A 17425-nucleotide genomic window follows, 5' to 3' on the forward strand; every position below is an offset into this window, starting at 1 on the left:
TATAAATGAACCACCTCAAAAAAGAAATGGTAAAAAGCTTACTTCAACAAAAATATAAATATTATAAGACATGACTTTTTCTGATTAAGGAAGAAATTGCTCTGATTTTCCAGATAATTTAAACCACAGGAATAGTCTTTCTTCTAATTTAAATAAATAATAATTCAAACAAAAGCATTACAATTTTTGCTATTTTTTAAATATTCTCTATTTTGCTTTTTAACTGTGCTTTTAGCAATCAGCTTTTTTTGAAAACTGAAAACAATAGATATTTAAAGCACAAATAAACTTCTTTCTGATGTTCAATTTTTCAGAAAATACATTCCTCAAGTACTTTACTTCAGCATATATATAAGAAAATGCTAAGGAGAATGCTAAGGAAATGGTGACTAGAAGTACTGCTGGAGAAATGTCCTTTAGGAGTTGATATTCACAGAAATTTAGTCTTAAATACTTGTTACTTTGACCTAAAAGCTAATTATGAGGGAGTCGAGCCAAAAAGTGAGATGAATAAAAAGAAATTTCACTGGTATTACAGAGATAGTTGCCAGAAACAGCTTACAAATCATGAATCTATGCAGAGATGAAAAGTTGAGTCTAAATTATTATTCGACTGGGTCCTTAAATCAATGGAGAGCAAAAAATGATTACAGTGGACCTTTAATTTTCAACTATAAAAAGTCAACATGGTGGCATGTCCAAACGTGTTTTACTACAGGTCGTTGAGAGAGAGAGAGAGAGGTCATCCTGCCGACTACGGGATAGGGATTTCGTCAACCTCACGTTACATCCGGCCGTGTGAGAGAGAGGTCTTTGCTTTTTCATCTCTAAAAAGAGTATGGTTTTTTGTTTTTGTTTAAAATATATATATACATATCTGAGCTAAAATCAATGGTTGCTGCAGATTACATAGGAAGCTGCTCAGCTCTCTGACCAAGTGTGGTTTAGCAGGAAGCAAACGAGGGGACTATGCCCTGCAGGTCCCCCTCATTATCTCACACTTGGGCCCTTTGGCTTTTTATGGGCCCATTGTTCATTTGGGTGAGGCTGGATTTTAAGTAGATTCAGGACTCATCAAGCAAGGTGCCAAACAGAGAACACTACAAACTGATGTCCTGTGTTTGCAGAGCTGGAGGAGCTGGGACAGCAGCTGCCTTCCCACCATGCACAGCGACAGTGCTTCATCCTTGCCCTAGGAGGCCGTTTCCCAGGATGAGAGGATAATTCACTCGCTATAGCCCATTCAATCTTCAGCCTCTCCGCTGACGCTGCCAACAGAAGTGCCAATTAATGCCAATTACAATGGTGACTTTTCTGATATGGGCACCTACTCATATAGGCCATCAAACAGCCATCATATATTAATGACTGTCAGTCATTACCAATATGGGCGAAGTTTGAACTAGTGACCTAGAGGAGAACTGCTCTTTATCCTACTTCCAACTCCCTGAACCGTCCAATTCCCCTCCCCCTTTCTTGGCCAATGTTCTTAATTATAGTTTTGTACCTGAATAATGAATGTGCTACATTTTGACAGTGACAATTGCTGAAACTGTGACAGCAGAAATGCAGCTACTGTCTGCCATTTCGCAGTCCCTGTCACAGCCTTCAGGCCAGCGAGGTCCAGCTCACACCTTCAGGGGGCACTACTATGTCCCTTGTCATTTAATCAAATGCATTTTTTATTTGTCTTTACTACTCCTTAGAAATAAGGAGAGCATTTTTATGCAGATAAATGTGTCATGAACTTCCATGCAGATGCTGCCATTAGTCCTTTCTTATCTGCTCATTATTTTGTATACCCTTATGAGACAGAAACTCCCTGTACAATTAAATATGCTGCCAATTAATCTGGAAGTGCACCTTTCCATTTCAAAAACGAAAAGCAAGTTAAATACAATAAACATCCTAAATGATAGAAAAGTGTCCAGCTCCTTTTGTAAACACATACCTTAACCTTTCTTGTCTTTGATCTCCTTTTAATCCAATCTGTGGTGCAAACCCCTAAATGACCCATTGTTGTCTGCTGTCTGACGTGGGTGTTACCATGCTTTTGGAGACTCTGAGACTCACCTCATTTAATTCTCAGCACTGCAGCTTGCAGCAGTCAGGGCAGCTATTTAATGGCTGCATTACTCCTAGATTTTGGAGGGAAATTTTAGGAGAAAGAAACTTTTATTAAGCCCCTCACTCTACCTTCCAAGGAGCCAGAATGAAGACCCAGCTGTTGCCCACATACTTCACCTATCAGAAGAGCAAAAGAAGTAACCAAATGTAAAACATATCGTGTTTCCAACTCCTTACTCCTTCTCTGAAAGCGGCACCAAAAAACAATTTGTGAAAAAATATCCTAAGATTATATTTAACTACTTTATATCCATCATATGTTTTTGAAAAAAAATAATAATTCCTTTTTAAAATATTTAATTCCAACACATCCATGTGGAGGTAAAGGTTAAGTAATCTGCCCTGTTCACCTAGTAAGGTAGTGGAAAAATTAAGATTAAACCTCAGACCCGAGAGTTTTTAACCCTTTTCTGAGGCCATTTATGTTTGCAATCCCAGCAAGCTCTTTTGGGTGCTACACATATGTAATTCCAAGCAACTGACAACTTGAAAAGAAAATATCATTAACATTGTTCTGCAAAGAAGGAAAGGTAAGCCCCAGGGAGATAAGGAAACTGCCCAAAAGACCACAGTGTTTAAGTGGCAGAAGAAGGACTGGAACCCAGGCATGGCTGCCTCCAAAGAACATGATTATTCAGCATATCATAAGACTTTCCTTTCTGTGGAATTTATTTGAGAAGCAACTCAAGGTTCCTTAGGCCAATTCATATTGCTGTACAAAATCCTCGGGCAGCGTCTCAATCTTTGAGATATCAAGTTACTCCAGGTTACCCTAAAGTAAACCAGGACAGGCAGCATCCACTACTAACCAGAGTGATATAGTTGGGCTGTGTCTCCACCCAAATTTCATCTTGAATTGTAGCTACCATATTCGCACATGTTGTGGAGGTGATCTAGTGAGAGATAACTGAATCACTGGGGCAGAGTTTTACCATACTGTTCTGGTAGTAGTGAATAAGTCTCACGAGATCTGATAGTTTTATAAGGGGTTTACCCTTCACTTGGCTCTCATTTTCTCTTGTCTGCCACCATGTAAGAGATGCCTTTCACCTTCCGCCATGATTGTGAAGCCTCCCAGCCAAGTGAAACAGTGAGTCTATTAAAATTCTTTTTCTTTATAAATTACCCAGTTTCGGGTATGTCTTTATCAGCAGCATTAAAACAGACTAATACATACACACAGGTAGCAGAAAACACTCTAGTTTCCATTTTTGTTCAGTGATGCTGATGCCATAAAGAGACTGAGAGGCAAGAAATACAGTGTTGTGATTTCCTTTAACACTCCAAGAACATAAATCCCAAAGGGCACCATCTAATAAGACTTTAACTGAAATACAGTGATATTATCACTATTATCAGTGACCATTCACTGTTGCCTACTGAGAGCTTTCCACGCATTATATGCTGTTAATTCTCATAAAGTATATTATTATCCTGTTTAATGGATGAGTAAACTGAGACTTAGCCAAATTGAGCAAGTTGCCCAAATGTACTAAGCTCAAGCAAGGAGCTGAGCCCAGGATTCTCAAATTCCAAAGCTCTTTTTTACTGCACTGCTTCCCAACAAGATTTTTGTTCAGACAGATTTCTGTGTTTATTTATTTTGGGGGAGAAAGGACAGAAGAAAGTCCCAGAAGGTATTAAGGAATCTGTCCTTGGCTCAAGGGAATAACAGGTGGAAAAGTATACAGAAGAATATTTTTGAAAGTATCAACCACAGGAGAAAAATATCAAAAATATCCCAAGATGACTCTTCTATCTTAGCAGCTTATTTTAAATGACAAAGACATTTGTCATTTACAATGTGACCAATATAGAGAGAAGATTGGGGGGGAAAAATGAGACCAGTATGCACACAGTAAACAGACTGCAGAGGTCTATAAAAATAAATAAAAGCAATCTCTGTCAAGCCTCACCCTTCTTAAAATAGTAACTCCATCAGCTTGCCTGCAATATAGAAGAAACTTCCTCAAAGACAAGTCATTGGTTTTTGTAAAACACGTGTTGAGTAGTCCCTTGTACCATGCAGAATAAACGCAGGCACAGCATTTTCTGTAGGCGAAACATATCAAGACTCAAGCATCCCTCCAAGTACTGAATTATATATATATATATATATTCGTAATATTTTATATATATGTAGATATATAAAATATTACGAATCATCCTGAGATAATTTTTGTCCTTAACACTAAAATGCTAATCCTTGATGTGGCAGATGTTCAAAGGGCACAGGATCATAGCAATATGAGACCATTCTGGACCAAACACAAAGAAATTCGCCTGGAAGATAAGCAATTTTAAGGTCACAGTAAGGAAACATCTAAGAGTCTAGGGATTATAAATAGTACAGGAGTGGAAATGCAAAGTCATGAAAGATGAAAGGAAATAATAAAATGTTTGTGATTTCAGGAAATTTGACTTTGAGGAAACGTGCCACACCCTAAGGAATTCACTAATAAAAAAATCCACTGCTGAAAAGCAGGCATTACTTGTTGGAACAACTGAAACCAAACAGCTTCTGACTTTGTGGGACACAATTTCAAGAAGTTCTGACATCTTCTCTGTAGAAATGACTAAGGATAGCTTTTAAAAGAACAAAAATTTATTTTTATTTTTAGTTTCTTTTTTCTTTTTAGCAACAGTCTTGCTCTGTCCCCTAGGTTGGTGTAAAGTGGCATGATCACAGCTCACTGCAACCTCAAACTCCTGGGCTCAAGTGATCCTCCAGTCTTAGCCTTCCAAGTAGCTAGGACTACTTGGCCTAATTTTTTAATTTTTTATAGAGACAGAGTCTCACTCTAAGAACGAAATTTTAATGTTTCAGTCTTGAAGACAGACAAGAAAATAATTATATGAAACCAGGGGTAAAAATAAGGATGGGGATTTGTTTTTAAAGAACATCAAGAAAAGATGGGAGCATTGAGAATGAAAAAGAAGACTAAATAAGGTGCCAAACAAACTAGTTTAAATTTAAGACAAAAATTAAAATGTAAAGATTGAGCTGTGTACATGAGTCTTCTCTGTTCCCACTCATAGGAAAACTAGCAATTCCTCATCTTCTAAGATCTTCCCCTAATTACAAATCTTATCTGAAAGATTTTTTTCTCATTTGCCTACATTTTTCTTTCTAAATTTGACTATATTTTCCTTCCTCTGGCTACATTTGGAATGCTACTATTTCAACTTTTAAACAGTTTGTATGCAAGATGTTGTTTTATGTAAAGAAGGGAAAAGATTGACAAATCTAAACCGAACAGGGAAGAATTATAAATATTTTGCTTCACTATTGCAGCTTTCTCCATATGCTTCAAATGAACATTTCCAATCAAGCTCCACTTCTGCAGAAAGCTTAACAACAAAATACATCTTTATTTGTATGTAACATGTGTAAATGTAATTAGCTTTTTTAAAAGAAACAATTGAAATACGATGTTTATGGAAAGAAACTGAATTCTTTTTTTTTTGCAAATGAAATCTGAAACTGCACAGGATATTGACAGACTGATGGCTGGCTGGGTCTGTTGCCAGAAGCTGGTTAGGAAGCTGGTATGAAGGTCACTAATTTCATTCTGTTTTATTTCAGTGGGACCTTGAAACAAAGAACACAGTCTTAAATAGACAGTGAGGAGGGATGGATTATTAAACTAGTGCTTTACCATCCGTTTTTTTGTGTGTGTGATTTTTTAAAAATAGAAGACAGTATTTTACCAAAACATATGTTTTAAATTTTATTTAAAATTAGCCATAAAAGTCAAATGGCTAAGAACAAGATAAGGAAATCACATTTGTAGCAGTGACTGATTTTTATTTTTGCAATGTTTCCTGCATTTTCTTTTCTATTTCCCAAAATAATCATAATTTGTAGCAAATCAGCTAATGCTTTTTGACCTGAATGTTTGGGTTGTGTAGGGGGTACTCTTCGGGAAATTTCTGTACTTTCTCCACTTACTTTAATAGCCTCTCTCAGATACTGTCTTTTGTCAACTCTTCTCGTTAATTAACAATGGAATCACACTCAGGCAATCCACTTCTCTACAACGGTTACTCATAAGTGATTTTTAAATAAGATTAACTTGTTTAAAGAAGAGAAAGAGTATTACACATGATATAAATAACAGCAAAAATATTTGTATTGTTTTTGTCTTTTATGAGAGTAAATAACTCTGAGTAAACTCGTAAATGGCATGAGTTGTGTGATGTGCATGAAATTACTCCACACGGTAGAATTACAGTTTAAAGAGATGTCATTAAAATCTAAATACATAACCCTACAACTTATACTTAGTTTTTCTTTCAAAAAATTGCTTTATTTAAACTGAGAATTTATTTTAAAACATACATTATCCTACTGATACACACACACACACATACACACACACACAGGTGGACTGAGAGGATATATCTAGTAAATAGCACAAAAGGAAATAACAGAAAACTAAATTAGTCAAAAAAATCAGAAGTCCTAAAGTGCTCTAGTGAATAAACACAAATCCAAAAGATAAACCATGAAAGAGGCATAAATATCAAATAGGACCTCCAAAGCCCCATTAATCTCAAGCTGCTATAGTTTCCCTGTTACCTGAGTTACCACCAGGCCTGGGCAGTGTCAAGAACCCCCCATAATACCAGGGCCAAACCCAACCTTTCAGCGACAGCATGGCCAGCTCATGCTCTAAAACTACAATCCACTGAGGGCCTGTCTTCCCCAGAAAAAGAGAGTGCCTACGTTTCCTCTTGGTCTACAAAACTGTTCTCCATTAAGCAACTACTTTCAAATCCGCCAGTAAGAAGACAGCATTACCTGGTCCTGTGGACTGAATGTTTCTCCTCCCAAAATTCATATGTTGAAACCCTAATCCCGATCATCATGGTATTCTGAGGTGGGGTCTTCAGCAGGTAATTAGGTAACAAAGGTAATTCTTCAGGATGGGAGTGGTGCTCCTTTTTTTTTTTAAGTGTCTTGCTCTGTTGCCCAGGCTGGAGTGCAGTGGCGCTATCTCAGCTCACTGCAACCTCCACCTTCCAGGTTCAAGTGATTCTCCTGCCTCAGTCTCCCCAGTAGCTGGGATTGCAAGTACATGCCACCACACCCAACTGATTTTTGTAATTTTAGTAGAGACGGGGTTTCACCATGTTGGCCAGGCTGGTCTCAAACTCCTAACCTCAGGTGATCCACTTACCTTGGCCTCCCAAAGTGCTGGGATTTACAGTCATGAGCCACCGTGCCCGGCCTGGAGTAGTGCTCTTAAAAGAGGACAACTTCTGCATGGTCTCTAGCTCTCTCTTTCTCGCTCTCTCCCCACTGCCCTTTTTCTCTCTGCTATGTGAGGCACAGCAAGAAGATAGCTGTCTGCAAGCCAGGAAGGGAGTCCTCACCAAAATCCAAACATGCTGGCACTCTGATCTCGGTTCCAGCTTCTAGAACTGTGAGAAATAAATGTTAGTTGCCTATGGCACTCAGTTGATAGTACTCTTTTTACAGCACATTAAACTAAGATGTTTGGTTTGACACACCAGTGATGGGTTAATTTTTCACTTATCTACAGTATCCCCAACTACCAGCACTTTTTCAAATATTAGCTGAAAACTCCCTCCTTGCAGCTGCCAGACCTATGGGACTTCTGGTGTTGATGGGACTGAAGGCTAAGAATCACGGCTTCCCTTGTCCCTCACTAGGCTCAAGGCTGGGCTTGCTCCATGTTGTCCCAAGACTGCAATTGCAATTGCTGTACCTTGCAGCAATTCCTCTGACATAACTCTGCCTTCCTGCTGTGTAGCTAGCAGAACTGAACAGTTCCTGGCACTACTCTTGCCACATAAGAGGACTGGGTCCATCTCTGTAGTATTTGCTTTTTATGCCGATCCCTGTAAAATCTTACACACTTGCAGCTCCTTCTTTGTCTCCTCTTCTAATGACTCAATTCACAATGCCAGGATTTTTACTAGCCCAGACTGGGGGCCTGAGGAGGCCTGTTTCACTGCCTTGGAGGCAGCAGCAGTGAGAACAGCAGGGCAAGGCCTGCATGTGCAAGTTCTACCATCTTACTGCTTCTGGCTCTTAAACTCTTAAGGTATGATATTTACCAACCTTAAGGACAAGCACCTGTAATGCCAGCACTTTGGGAGGCTGAGGCATGCAGATTGCTTGAGCGCAGGAGTTTGAGGCGAGCATGGGCAACATGGCAAAACCCCATCTCTACAAAAAAATACAAAAAAATTACCCAGCATGGTGGGTGGTGCACACCTGTAGTCCTAGCTACTCGGAAGGCTGAGGTAAGAAAATCACCTGAGCATGGGCAGTCAAGGCCACAGTCAGCCATGATCACACCACTGTGCTTCAGCCTGGGTGACAGAGTAAGAGCCTGTCTCAAAAAATAATAATAAATAAATAAATAAGGCTATCTTCCCACATGGTATCTGTGGAGTAGCAGGTCCCTTAGGCTTTCTCCTGCAGCCCCTAAGCTTTTCTTGTTCTTGAAATATGTTTTTATATGAGCACCCCATTACCAACTTCCTTGCTCATCTAATCTAAGATCACAGGCACATTCTGTAGGCCTCATAGCTCTGGGGCATCCAAAATAATTTCTCTTCTTATTTTCTTCTAGTAACCACTTAGCTATCAGATTGCATGTTTTTACATAAGAATCTTAATCAATTATTGTCTAAAATGTCCTTGCTGACAGAAAAAATAAAAGTCCCTACCATAGGGGAAAAAAATCATTAAAAATTTTAAAGGACCCCAGTGCTTTTATAACACAGTTATATAACAGTTTATAACCTCTTTGGAAATTTACACACACACACGCACAGAACCATAACAATGCCAGTGACTAGAATCCATAATCAGCATTGATAATCTCTTAAACTATTTATCTGTTGTACATTAAATTCATGAAAGAATATTATAATGGCACTGCATCTCATGATTTTAACATATGAGGCATTCGCTTACATATCTTGCTTTTCAGAATCTCTGATTAAATGTTTTAATTTAAATGGAAAATAATATTTAATGTAATATCCAACCTAAAGTGTCCCTGAAGCTTCAATTGCAAACAATCATAATAAAGAATGTTCTTGTTTAATCTACAAAATAAGTACATTTGATTTTAATTACTTGGATAATGACCAAGCAAGTACATCAGGCACATCCCTTCCAAGAGATAATGAAAGACACAGAGGAGCAAACAATATTCCTGCGAACAGACCATCACATTCTGACTCTGAGGATGACTCCACTAATGAAAATCTGTCTTTGCAAATGACTCATCTTCTGAAGACTGTTCTGAAGATGTGGGAAATCAGAATGATGCATGTGAAAATGAAATTAATCAATATGAAGATGGGGAACAGCAGTCTATCACAGAAGGGCTGTTTGATAATAATGAAATTGAGGAAACAGTCAGTGGTAGAGAAACAAATGAAAGCACAGGAAATGTCAATGATAATAATGAATAAGTAACTAATTCTTGAAATTCAAGAGGAAGAATTACAAACAAAAACAAATCATCATACAGACAAATGACAAAGACGTAAAACTACATTTGCTTTTAACTTTATTGCAAGTTTCTAAGGATATTAAAACACTTACATGGTAGTAAATTTAACAGGAAGAGAGGTCTAAAATTTTCAGAACTTTCTATCAATTGGGAAGCTACAAGAGTGTCCAGTTTGGCTGAAGCAACAGAGCAGAAGAGGCAGCACTAGGAAATAAGACTAGAAAGCTCTAGTGGATTTCCAGGAGGCATTTATAACGTCAGTATGAATCCTCTTCTTTAATTGATCTTGCTTATTTTTAGATCACATTTGTTCCAAACCCTAGTCCTACCCTAGTCCACTTTAGCTTGTCATAACAGTATGAGAGATCTCAGTCACTCTGTCTTCAGCTTCAGTTCTAAATGCAGTCTTTAAAAATGCAGATTTTCAAAATCTACATTGCATGGTGTTTATCAATTTTATTTACCTTATAAGTTCTATTATTTGTAATACCAATGGCAAATACACGCATCCATGTAATGATACCTGGAGGAGCTACAGTTTCCCTGCACATCTGAAAGGCAGATAGTGCCTTTGGATCTGTTTTGAATGCTATCTAGAAGACTCTTAAATACCGTGAAAATAATCTGTTCTCTATGCCATAAATATTCCCCTTTCTCACTACAAAATTCTCCACTTCAAAAGAATCATTTGAAACCAAGGCTGTTTAGCCTAGTAAGCTATGATTTAACTCCGTCATCCCCTCTAAATCTTAGGTACACTGGCCAACAGTTCCTATTTGCTCATATTCTCACAATTGTATATAGCATAGACCTTAGTTTTTTGTTTTGTTTTTGTTTTTTTCCTACAAACCCAATGCATTACATTTGGATGTCATTTCTTCTTGTCCTGTGACTTACTTCCTCAGGCTAGACCTCACGCAACCTAAATCCCAGCATTTAATAAGTAACCAGTGCAAAAAAGTTAAAATTACACTGGATCACAATCAACATAGGAACTGGAATGAATAGGAGAGAAAAGCAGCAGATAACTACATTATTCTGTACAAATATAACTTTAATTCAATTATTTTGGAGGGGACATTTAAATTAAGAACTGAAACACTGCAATTGGATTTGGCATTTACATCATTTGTTAGATTTCCTAGGTCATTTCTGTGAAGTCGTAAAAGCATAAACCAGGCAGCAGTGTGTCCAAGTATGAATGAAAAGTGAAGGAGTAGTGATAGGAAGTATGGCCAACTCTTTCAAGACATTTCAAAACACAGTAAAAGAGAGAGTTAAAACTGTGATTAGAAGATCAAGTGAGGACTTTTTGCAGAATGGGAAATCATTGACAGCAGATATAAGTTGATGAGAAGAAGCAAACAGATAGTGAAATATCAAAGATACAAGGGAATGGTGAGCCAGATGATGGAACACTTCCTCTGTACCAGTCCCTGGAAAGGGTACTGGCTATTTAAGATGAATAAGACCTTACCTGCCTTTAAGAAACTCAGGGGCTAAGAGTCGAGAAAGATGACATCTGTACTAAGTGTTAGAAGGTCACGGAGGGCATTAGGACTGCCAAGAAAGGTCCAAAAAGCTTCACAAAGGACATTAGACCAGTATAGGAAAAAGTAAGTAAAAATTACAGGCAAAGAAAATAGTAAGTGAAGGGTACAGTGGCGTGAATGGATATAATATTTAGGGAATATATTTAATAGAAAATAATCTATGTGGGTAAATGCTAAAAAAATTGACTGAAAAGATACATTGGGGCCAGAGAGTAAAACATTTTTCTATGTTGTTTTAAAGAGTTTGAAATCGATCTTACATTCATTTATCCTTGAAACATTTTGAAAAGGGGTACTTTCATATTTCATTTTATTTGGCTTTGTGTAGTTTTAATGCTCACTGTGATCATGCAGTATTTATGTAATAAAATAGTTAAAAGAAAAATAAAATTAAAAACATCTATCAAATGTCTACCATTTTCCAGGCATTGGGCAAAAAATATAAACAAAATGAAATCTTTACCTTCCAGAAAGAAACAACATGAATAAATAGTCAGACAGGACCAAGTGACTTGCTTTGGCCAATGAAATATAGGTGGACACGACATGTGACATGTGTCCATGTGGAAACATTTAATTGCTGCTGTTTCATTGTCCAGTCTACTCTTTCCTTGCCCAACATGAGAGAGGACTGGGTGTGGTGACTCACGCCTATAATCCCAGCACTTTTGGAGGCTGAGGCAGGTGGCTCACCTAAGGTCAAGTGTTCAAGACCAGCCTGGCTAACACAGTGAAACCCCGTCTCTACTAAAAATACAAAAAAAATTAGCTGGCGTGGTGGCATGCACCTGTAATCCCAGCTACTCAGGAGGCTGAGGTAGGAGAATCACTTGAACCTGGGAGGAGGAGGTTGCAGTGAGCCAAGATCATGCCACTGTACTCCAGCCTGTTCCAGCCTGAGAGACAGAGCAAGACTCTGTCTCAAAAAAAAAAAAAAAATATATATATATATACACACACATACACATATATATACACACACACACACATATATATAAAACATCAAAGCAGCTTAGAATGTTAGATCAACACTGGTAGGATGGCACACTTTGTGAAAGTGAGAAAGAAACTATAGTGGATTAAGCCACAGAGATTTGGGGGTTGTTATTGCAGCATAACAATCTAACCTGATGGATACACTGGGTTAATATTTAAGTCTCAGAAGCACTTTGTCCAGTATTTTTGGCATGAAACTTGCTAAATGCTTAATGGTTTTTTTTCTAGTCGTGTAGTACTCGGGATTTCTGGCAAACAAAATTTGGAAACCAGTGTTTTTTCAATACATAAATTCTCGCTTAATTCATATAGAAGCTTATATGTTTTTTCAGACATACAAGCTTATAAATATTGCCAGAATTTATATTATTGTGAGATATATATCACTTTAACACCAACGCAGCCCTAACCTTCCCTCTAACCTTACTCCTCACAAGTCTAATCACAAACCTTGTGCTCCAGGAAACTAAACAACTGGATTTTCCCTCATACAATTCCTTCCTCTGTTTGTTAATTTATACTAGTTCTTTTGCCTAGGATGCCTTTTACCTACCATCATCTAATATCCAAAGCCAGTAAATCATTTTTTTCATAAAGTATTTCATCGCTCCTTTACACACACACATATACACACTATTTCCCACATGTAAAATTTCCCACATGTAAAGGAAAAGGGAAGGAATGAAATTTCATCCAATACCTCACTATGTGCCTGGCACTATGTGTGGTATTTGATGTTTGTCCTTGAACTCCTTGATCACTTTATCTGTTTCTTTTGTAGTCTTTAGAACTCTATACCTAAATATGTTATATGTAGTTTCGTACTTTAATCACTTTTAAGAATAAGATCAATGTCATTTACAGACTCCAGCCTGAGAGCTGGCATATCGTAGACTCAGTAGCTTTTTTTTAAATGAATGAAAACCTTCAAGTATCTTTTTTAACGGTCTTCTATATAGGTTTACATGTGAACTGGTTCTGAAAGGGAAAAAATCTGATTAGAAATTAATATAATCCTTTGCCTCTGCTATTATGCTTGATTTCCTGGGTTTCAAACTTATTCCAGTGCCAGGCTGAAGGACTGATTCAAAACCCTATTGCCCAAAAAGAAGCAGAGGGAGCTGGACCCAATAGCCGAGGTGACCTTCCTTGTAAAGATCTTTAGAGATTTTATCTGTTACACATATCTCACGAACATGATTACTTAACTATCATAAAGTAATACACGCTGTACCAATGACCAATCAGAAGACATGGGTAAAATTGTGGGAGGAAGCCCGGAGAACAGTCAAACAGCTTTAGGCTTCACAGGACACTAATTAATCATTTTGGCTAGAAAGTCCCTCTCCCCATGGAGCATAATGCCTTCCAAGGAAGGTTTGGATGAAACATTTCACCAGATGGATATCCAGTACCTACATTAAGACTCTGCCACCCACACCCTTATGTATTCATTTATTTCTCCATAAATATTTGAGAGTGTGTTGAGGTAGCAGAGCCTGTACTAACAATGGACTAAAGAATATGTTGTATGACAATTTGCCTGCAATTGTCATAGCTGAGTGTAAACGAAAATGAAGGCTCCTAATTAAAGTTATGTCATCAAATGAACATCAAGCAATTCAGCATGATTTAGATTTCACTTTTATTCTTTTTGACCTATGAACTAGGGTGGCAGGATGACACTGGCACGCTAATCCTGCAAAAACTCAGGGCCTGTTTTGCACTGAGTTACTCACGTTTAAAGAAATAGATATTGCTTGATCTCAAAACCACATGGCCAAAAAAAATCTTTATAGTACACATTGCATTTAGTCATTGTAGTGTAGTTAAATTGTAAGTTACATAGTAAGTATTGCCATTTTATAGGCACCTACATGACAGGTATTATTTTCCCATTGCAGAGATGAGGAAAGTGAGGCTTAGAGAAGTTAAGTTACTCAGTTATTTGTTTTTCAGTGGGCAGAATTAATATCCAAATTCAGGTCTTCTATATCAAGAGCCCAGTCTCCTTCCAGAACTACACTTAAGCTTATAGCACAATGCTTCATCATAGGCTTTGTTTAGAAGTTACGTACTTATATAAATATTCAAGAAACAGGTTAGACTTATAAAGAAGACACACATTTTTTAAAAAAGATTTTAAAAACTTAACCTTCTACTAAGAACATACTGTGATAAAGGAACTCAGGCACAAAATATTAGGTTTTTTAACCTAAAAAATTAATAAATATCAGCTTTGTTTTCAAGTCTTTATAGCAAAGGTTAAAATAAATGTTGATAAATTAAGACTATTAACACAGACTGGTAATAGCCTAGATAGCAATTTAGTGACATTACCATCTTACACTTTAATGAAATAAAAACCTGAATTGATTGCATAAGGAAAGACTCTCTTGTTTATTTCAGTCTTAATATTATGGTTGATAATTCCACCAGCAGTCCTGATGAAAATATACCTGATATAACAGCACCACAGGAAACTAATGATTGTCATGAATCTGCTTGTCACTGAAGTACAAAGATACAGACTCATCAATCTTTTAAAAATTACTAAAAGCAAACAAGTGATCAGGACAAACAAATTATTATGTTATCATGTTTCCGTGTCTTCTACTTTATTTTTATCATCTTATTTCCTGGGGGAAAGTGATCAAAATATCTTTTAAATATTTGTATTTAATTTTAACCTTTCTATCTTGACTCCACAGAAGCTTTTAAAGACTAAATTTCAGAAAACTTTTGTCTAATTGTCATTGTGAGATGGCTCTTTAATCTTTTCTTTTTCCTCTTCATCAAAAGATAATCAGTAGTCACCTGACAAATAATACCAGTATTCATTTTCAATACAATGTTTTACCTATTTCTAGTATGCCTATGCATACTGAAAAGTATGCATAGATGACCATGTTTTTTAAAATATGTTTTGTTTTTAAAATGAGTCTAAAACTCAAGATATATTTTATTATTTATTACTTCAAGTTGGTATTCCATAAATGAAATAAAAGTTCATAAATTACTCAGAAAGTTCCATTGTTCCCACCACCTCTGAAGAAAACTAAACAAAATCAGCCCAAAACACCTTGCTGAAAGATAGCTGCAGGCATTTAGCTAACTGCCTCTATTATAAACTTTTCTTTTTTATTAATGCAGAAACCAAATCCACGCATGCTGAGTTCAGATGAATAGGAGAGCAGGTCATCAAGCTACTGTTAAATGAAAATCAGAATTTTTTCATTATTTGCTTACAATATTTATCTTTGTTTTTATAGAATTGAACATTTTCATAATCTTAGACATAATCATGGTTTCCTATAATTACTCATGGGATAGAAAGCATTGAAATATACAGAGTCTTCTCTAGTTAGTTCAGCTTCAATCACACTGGAACTAACAAGACTTCTTAAGTAGAGTTACATAAAACAGAGCACGACAGCAGTCATGAGTACAGATTTGGGGGTAGGGGACATAGACTCCTTCCAAAATGATATGGCATTTTAACATTTGACTTCTAGTGTCAAATAAACTTAGGTTTGAATTCCAGTCATGCTAGTTAATAGCCATGTAACATTGATTAAGTCACTTAACCTCCTTGCAGCTCGGCTTCCTGGTTCTACAATGGGAATAATAAGAGCATCAATATCAAAGTTCTGTTGTGAACATTAAAGATAAGAAGGGTAAGTGATTAGTCCAGGGACTGGCATATATGAAGCACTCAATACATATTAGCACTCTTGTTCCTAAAGACACAACCATGTGTGTGGACACACTAAGAATTTCTTTTTTTTTTTTTTTTCCTTTTTTGTGATAGGGTCTCACTCTGTCATCCAGGCTAGAGTGCAGTGGTACAGTCTTGGCTCACTGCAGCCTCTGCCTCCCAGGTTCAAGCAATTCTCCTGCCTCAGTCTCCCAAGTAGCTGAGACCGCAGGTGCCCACCGCCATGCCCAGTTAATTTTTGTATTTTTAGTAGAGATGGGTTTTCACCATATTGGCCAGGCTGGTCTCGAACTCCTGACCTCAAGTGATCCGCCCACCTCAGTCTCCCAGAGTGCTGGGATTACAGACACGAGCCACCATGCCCAGCCCAACACATTAAGAATTTCAAACTGGAATTAGAGCCATGCTCCTTTCCCTAATCTTAGTGAATCTACATAAACAGGACAGTTAAAATTCTGGTTAATTGGAAAACTCAGAAAAGGATTCTAAATTAGTGACTTTTGCAGGATTACTGATAGCCATAATGTTGCTCAAGAATTTGAGCCAAAAATTTAATATTCTTAGTTTGACCACAGTTGGATCCTCACCCATTCACACTACTAGTCAGCTGCCATTTGTCTCTTCCATTTTAAAATTTGTTGTTTGGTTGTTTTTCCTTGATCAATCCAATGTTCATTTCTGGTATGTGAGATCCTTAATATTTACCTCACTGATTCTCAGTCTCAGGGCTGTGAGACCCTGGTAGGCTATTTACGTCTCATAAGAGAGTAGAAATTCCATATGCCCACCCCATGGTATTGCTCTTTAAATAAATATTATGTCTTCATATATAGGCACTATTTTTCAAATGTACATAGGCGCTGCTTTCATTGATGATGTATACTAATCCCTCTCTTGACAACAAACTGGTCATGAATTCCTAAGAGTTCTAATTTTAGGAATGTCTCCTATTTATCTGAACTCAACATGCATAGATATAGTTTCTGCTCATGACAAATTGGCTATATCTGGATTATACATTAATAAAAAAAGAAAGGTTTACAACAAGGCAGTTAGTTAAATGCCTGCAACTATCTTTCCGTAAGGCGTTTTTGTTTGATTTTGTTTAGTTTTGTTTTCTTCAGAGACATTAACTTTAGAGACACTAGAGTAATGTCTCTATAATCTTTCCTCAACTTTCCATTCACTCTGGCGCTGCCCTGAACCAGACCCTCATGTCCAGTCTTCTTCTGACTGGTTCTCCAGACCTCAATATGGCTCAACTCTGGTGTGTTCCACATTGACACTTGTTCATGATCTGTAACCGCAGTTCCTCCTCTCAAAAATGAATTACAAATCTAGTTACTCACAAGATCGCTGCGAGGATGTAATGAATGGATTGAGAAAGTATCTTATATAAAAATCTCTGAAAATATTAATTATTGTTATGAGCAATTCTGATCTCAGCCAGGAATGATTTATTTATTCAACGAAAATGTATCAATGCTTATTAGGTATGTACAAAATGGTACGCAAAGTGCTAGTGACAA

This window comes from Aotus nancymaae, unplaced genomic scaffold (genome assembly GCF_030222135.1).
Source record: "Aotus nancymaae isolate 86718 unplaced genomic scaffold, 86718_ANA_hifiasm-v0.15.2.pri h1tg000088l, whole genome shotgun sequence".
Taxonomy (NCBI): Eukaryota; Metazoa; Chordata; class Mammalia; order Primates; family Aotidae; genus Aotus; species Aotus nancymaae.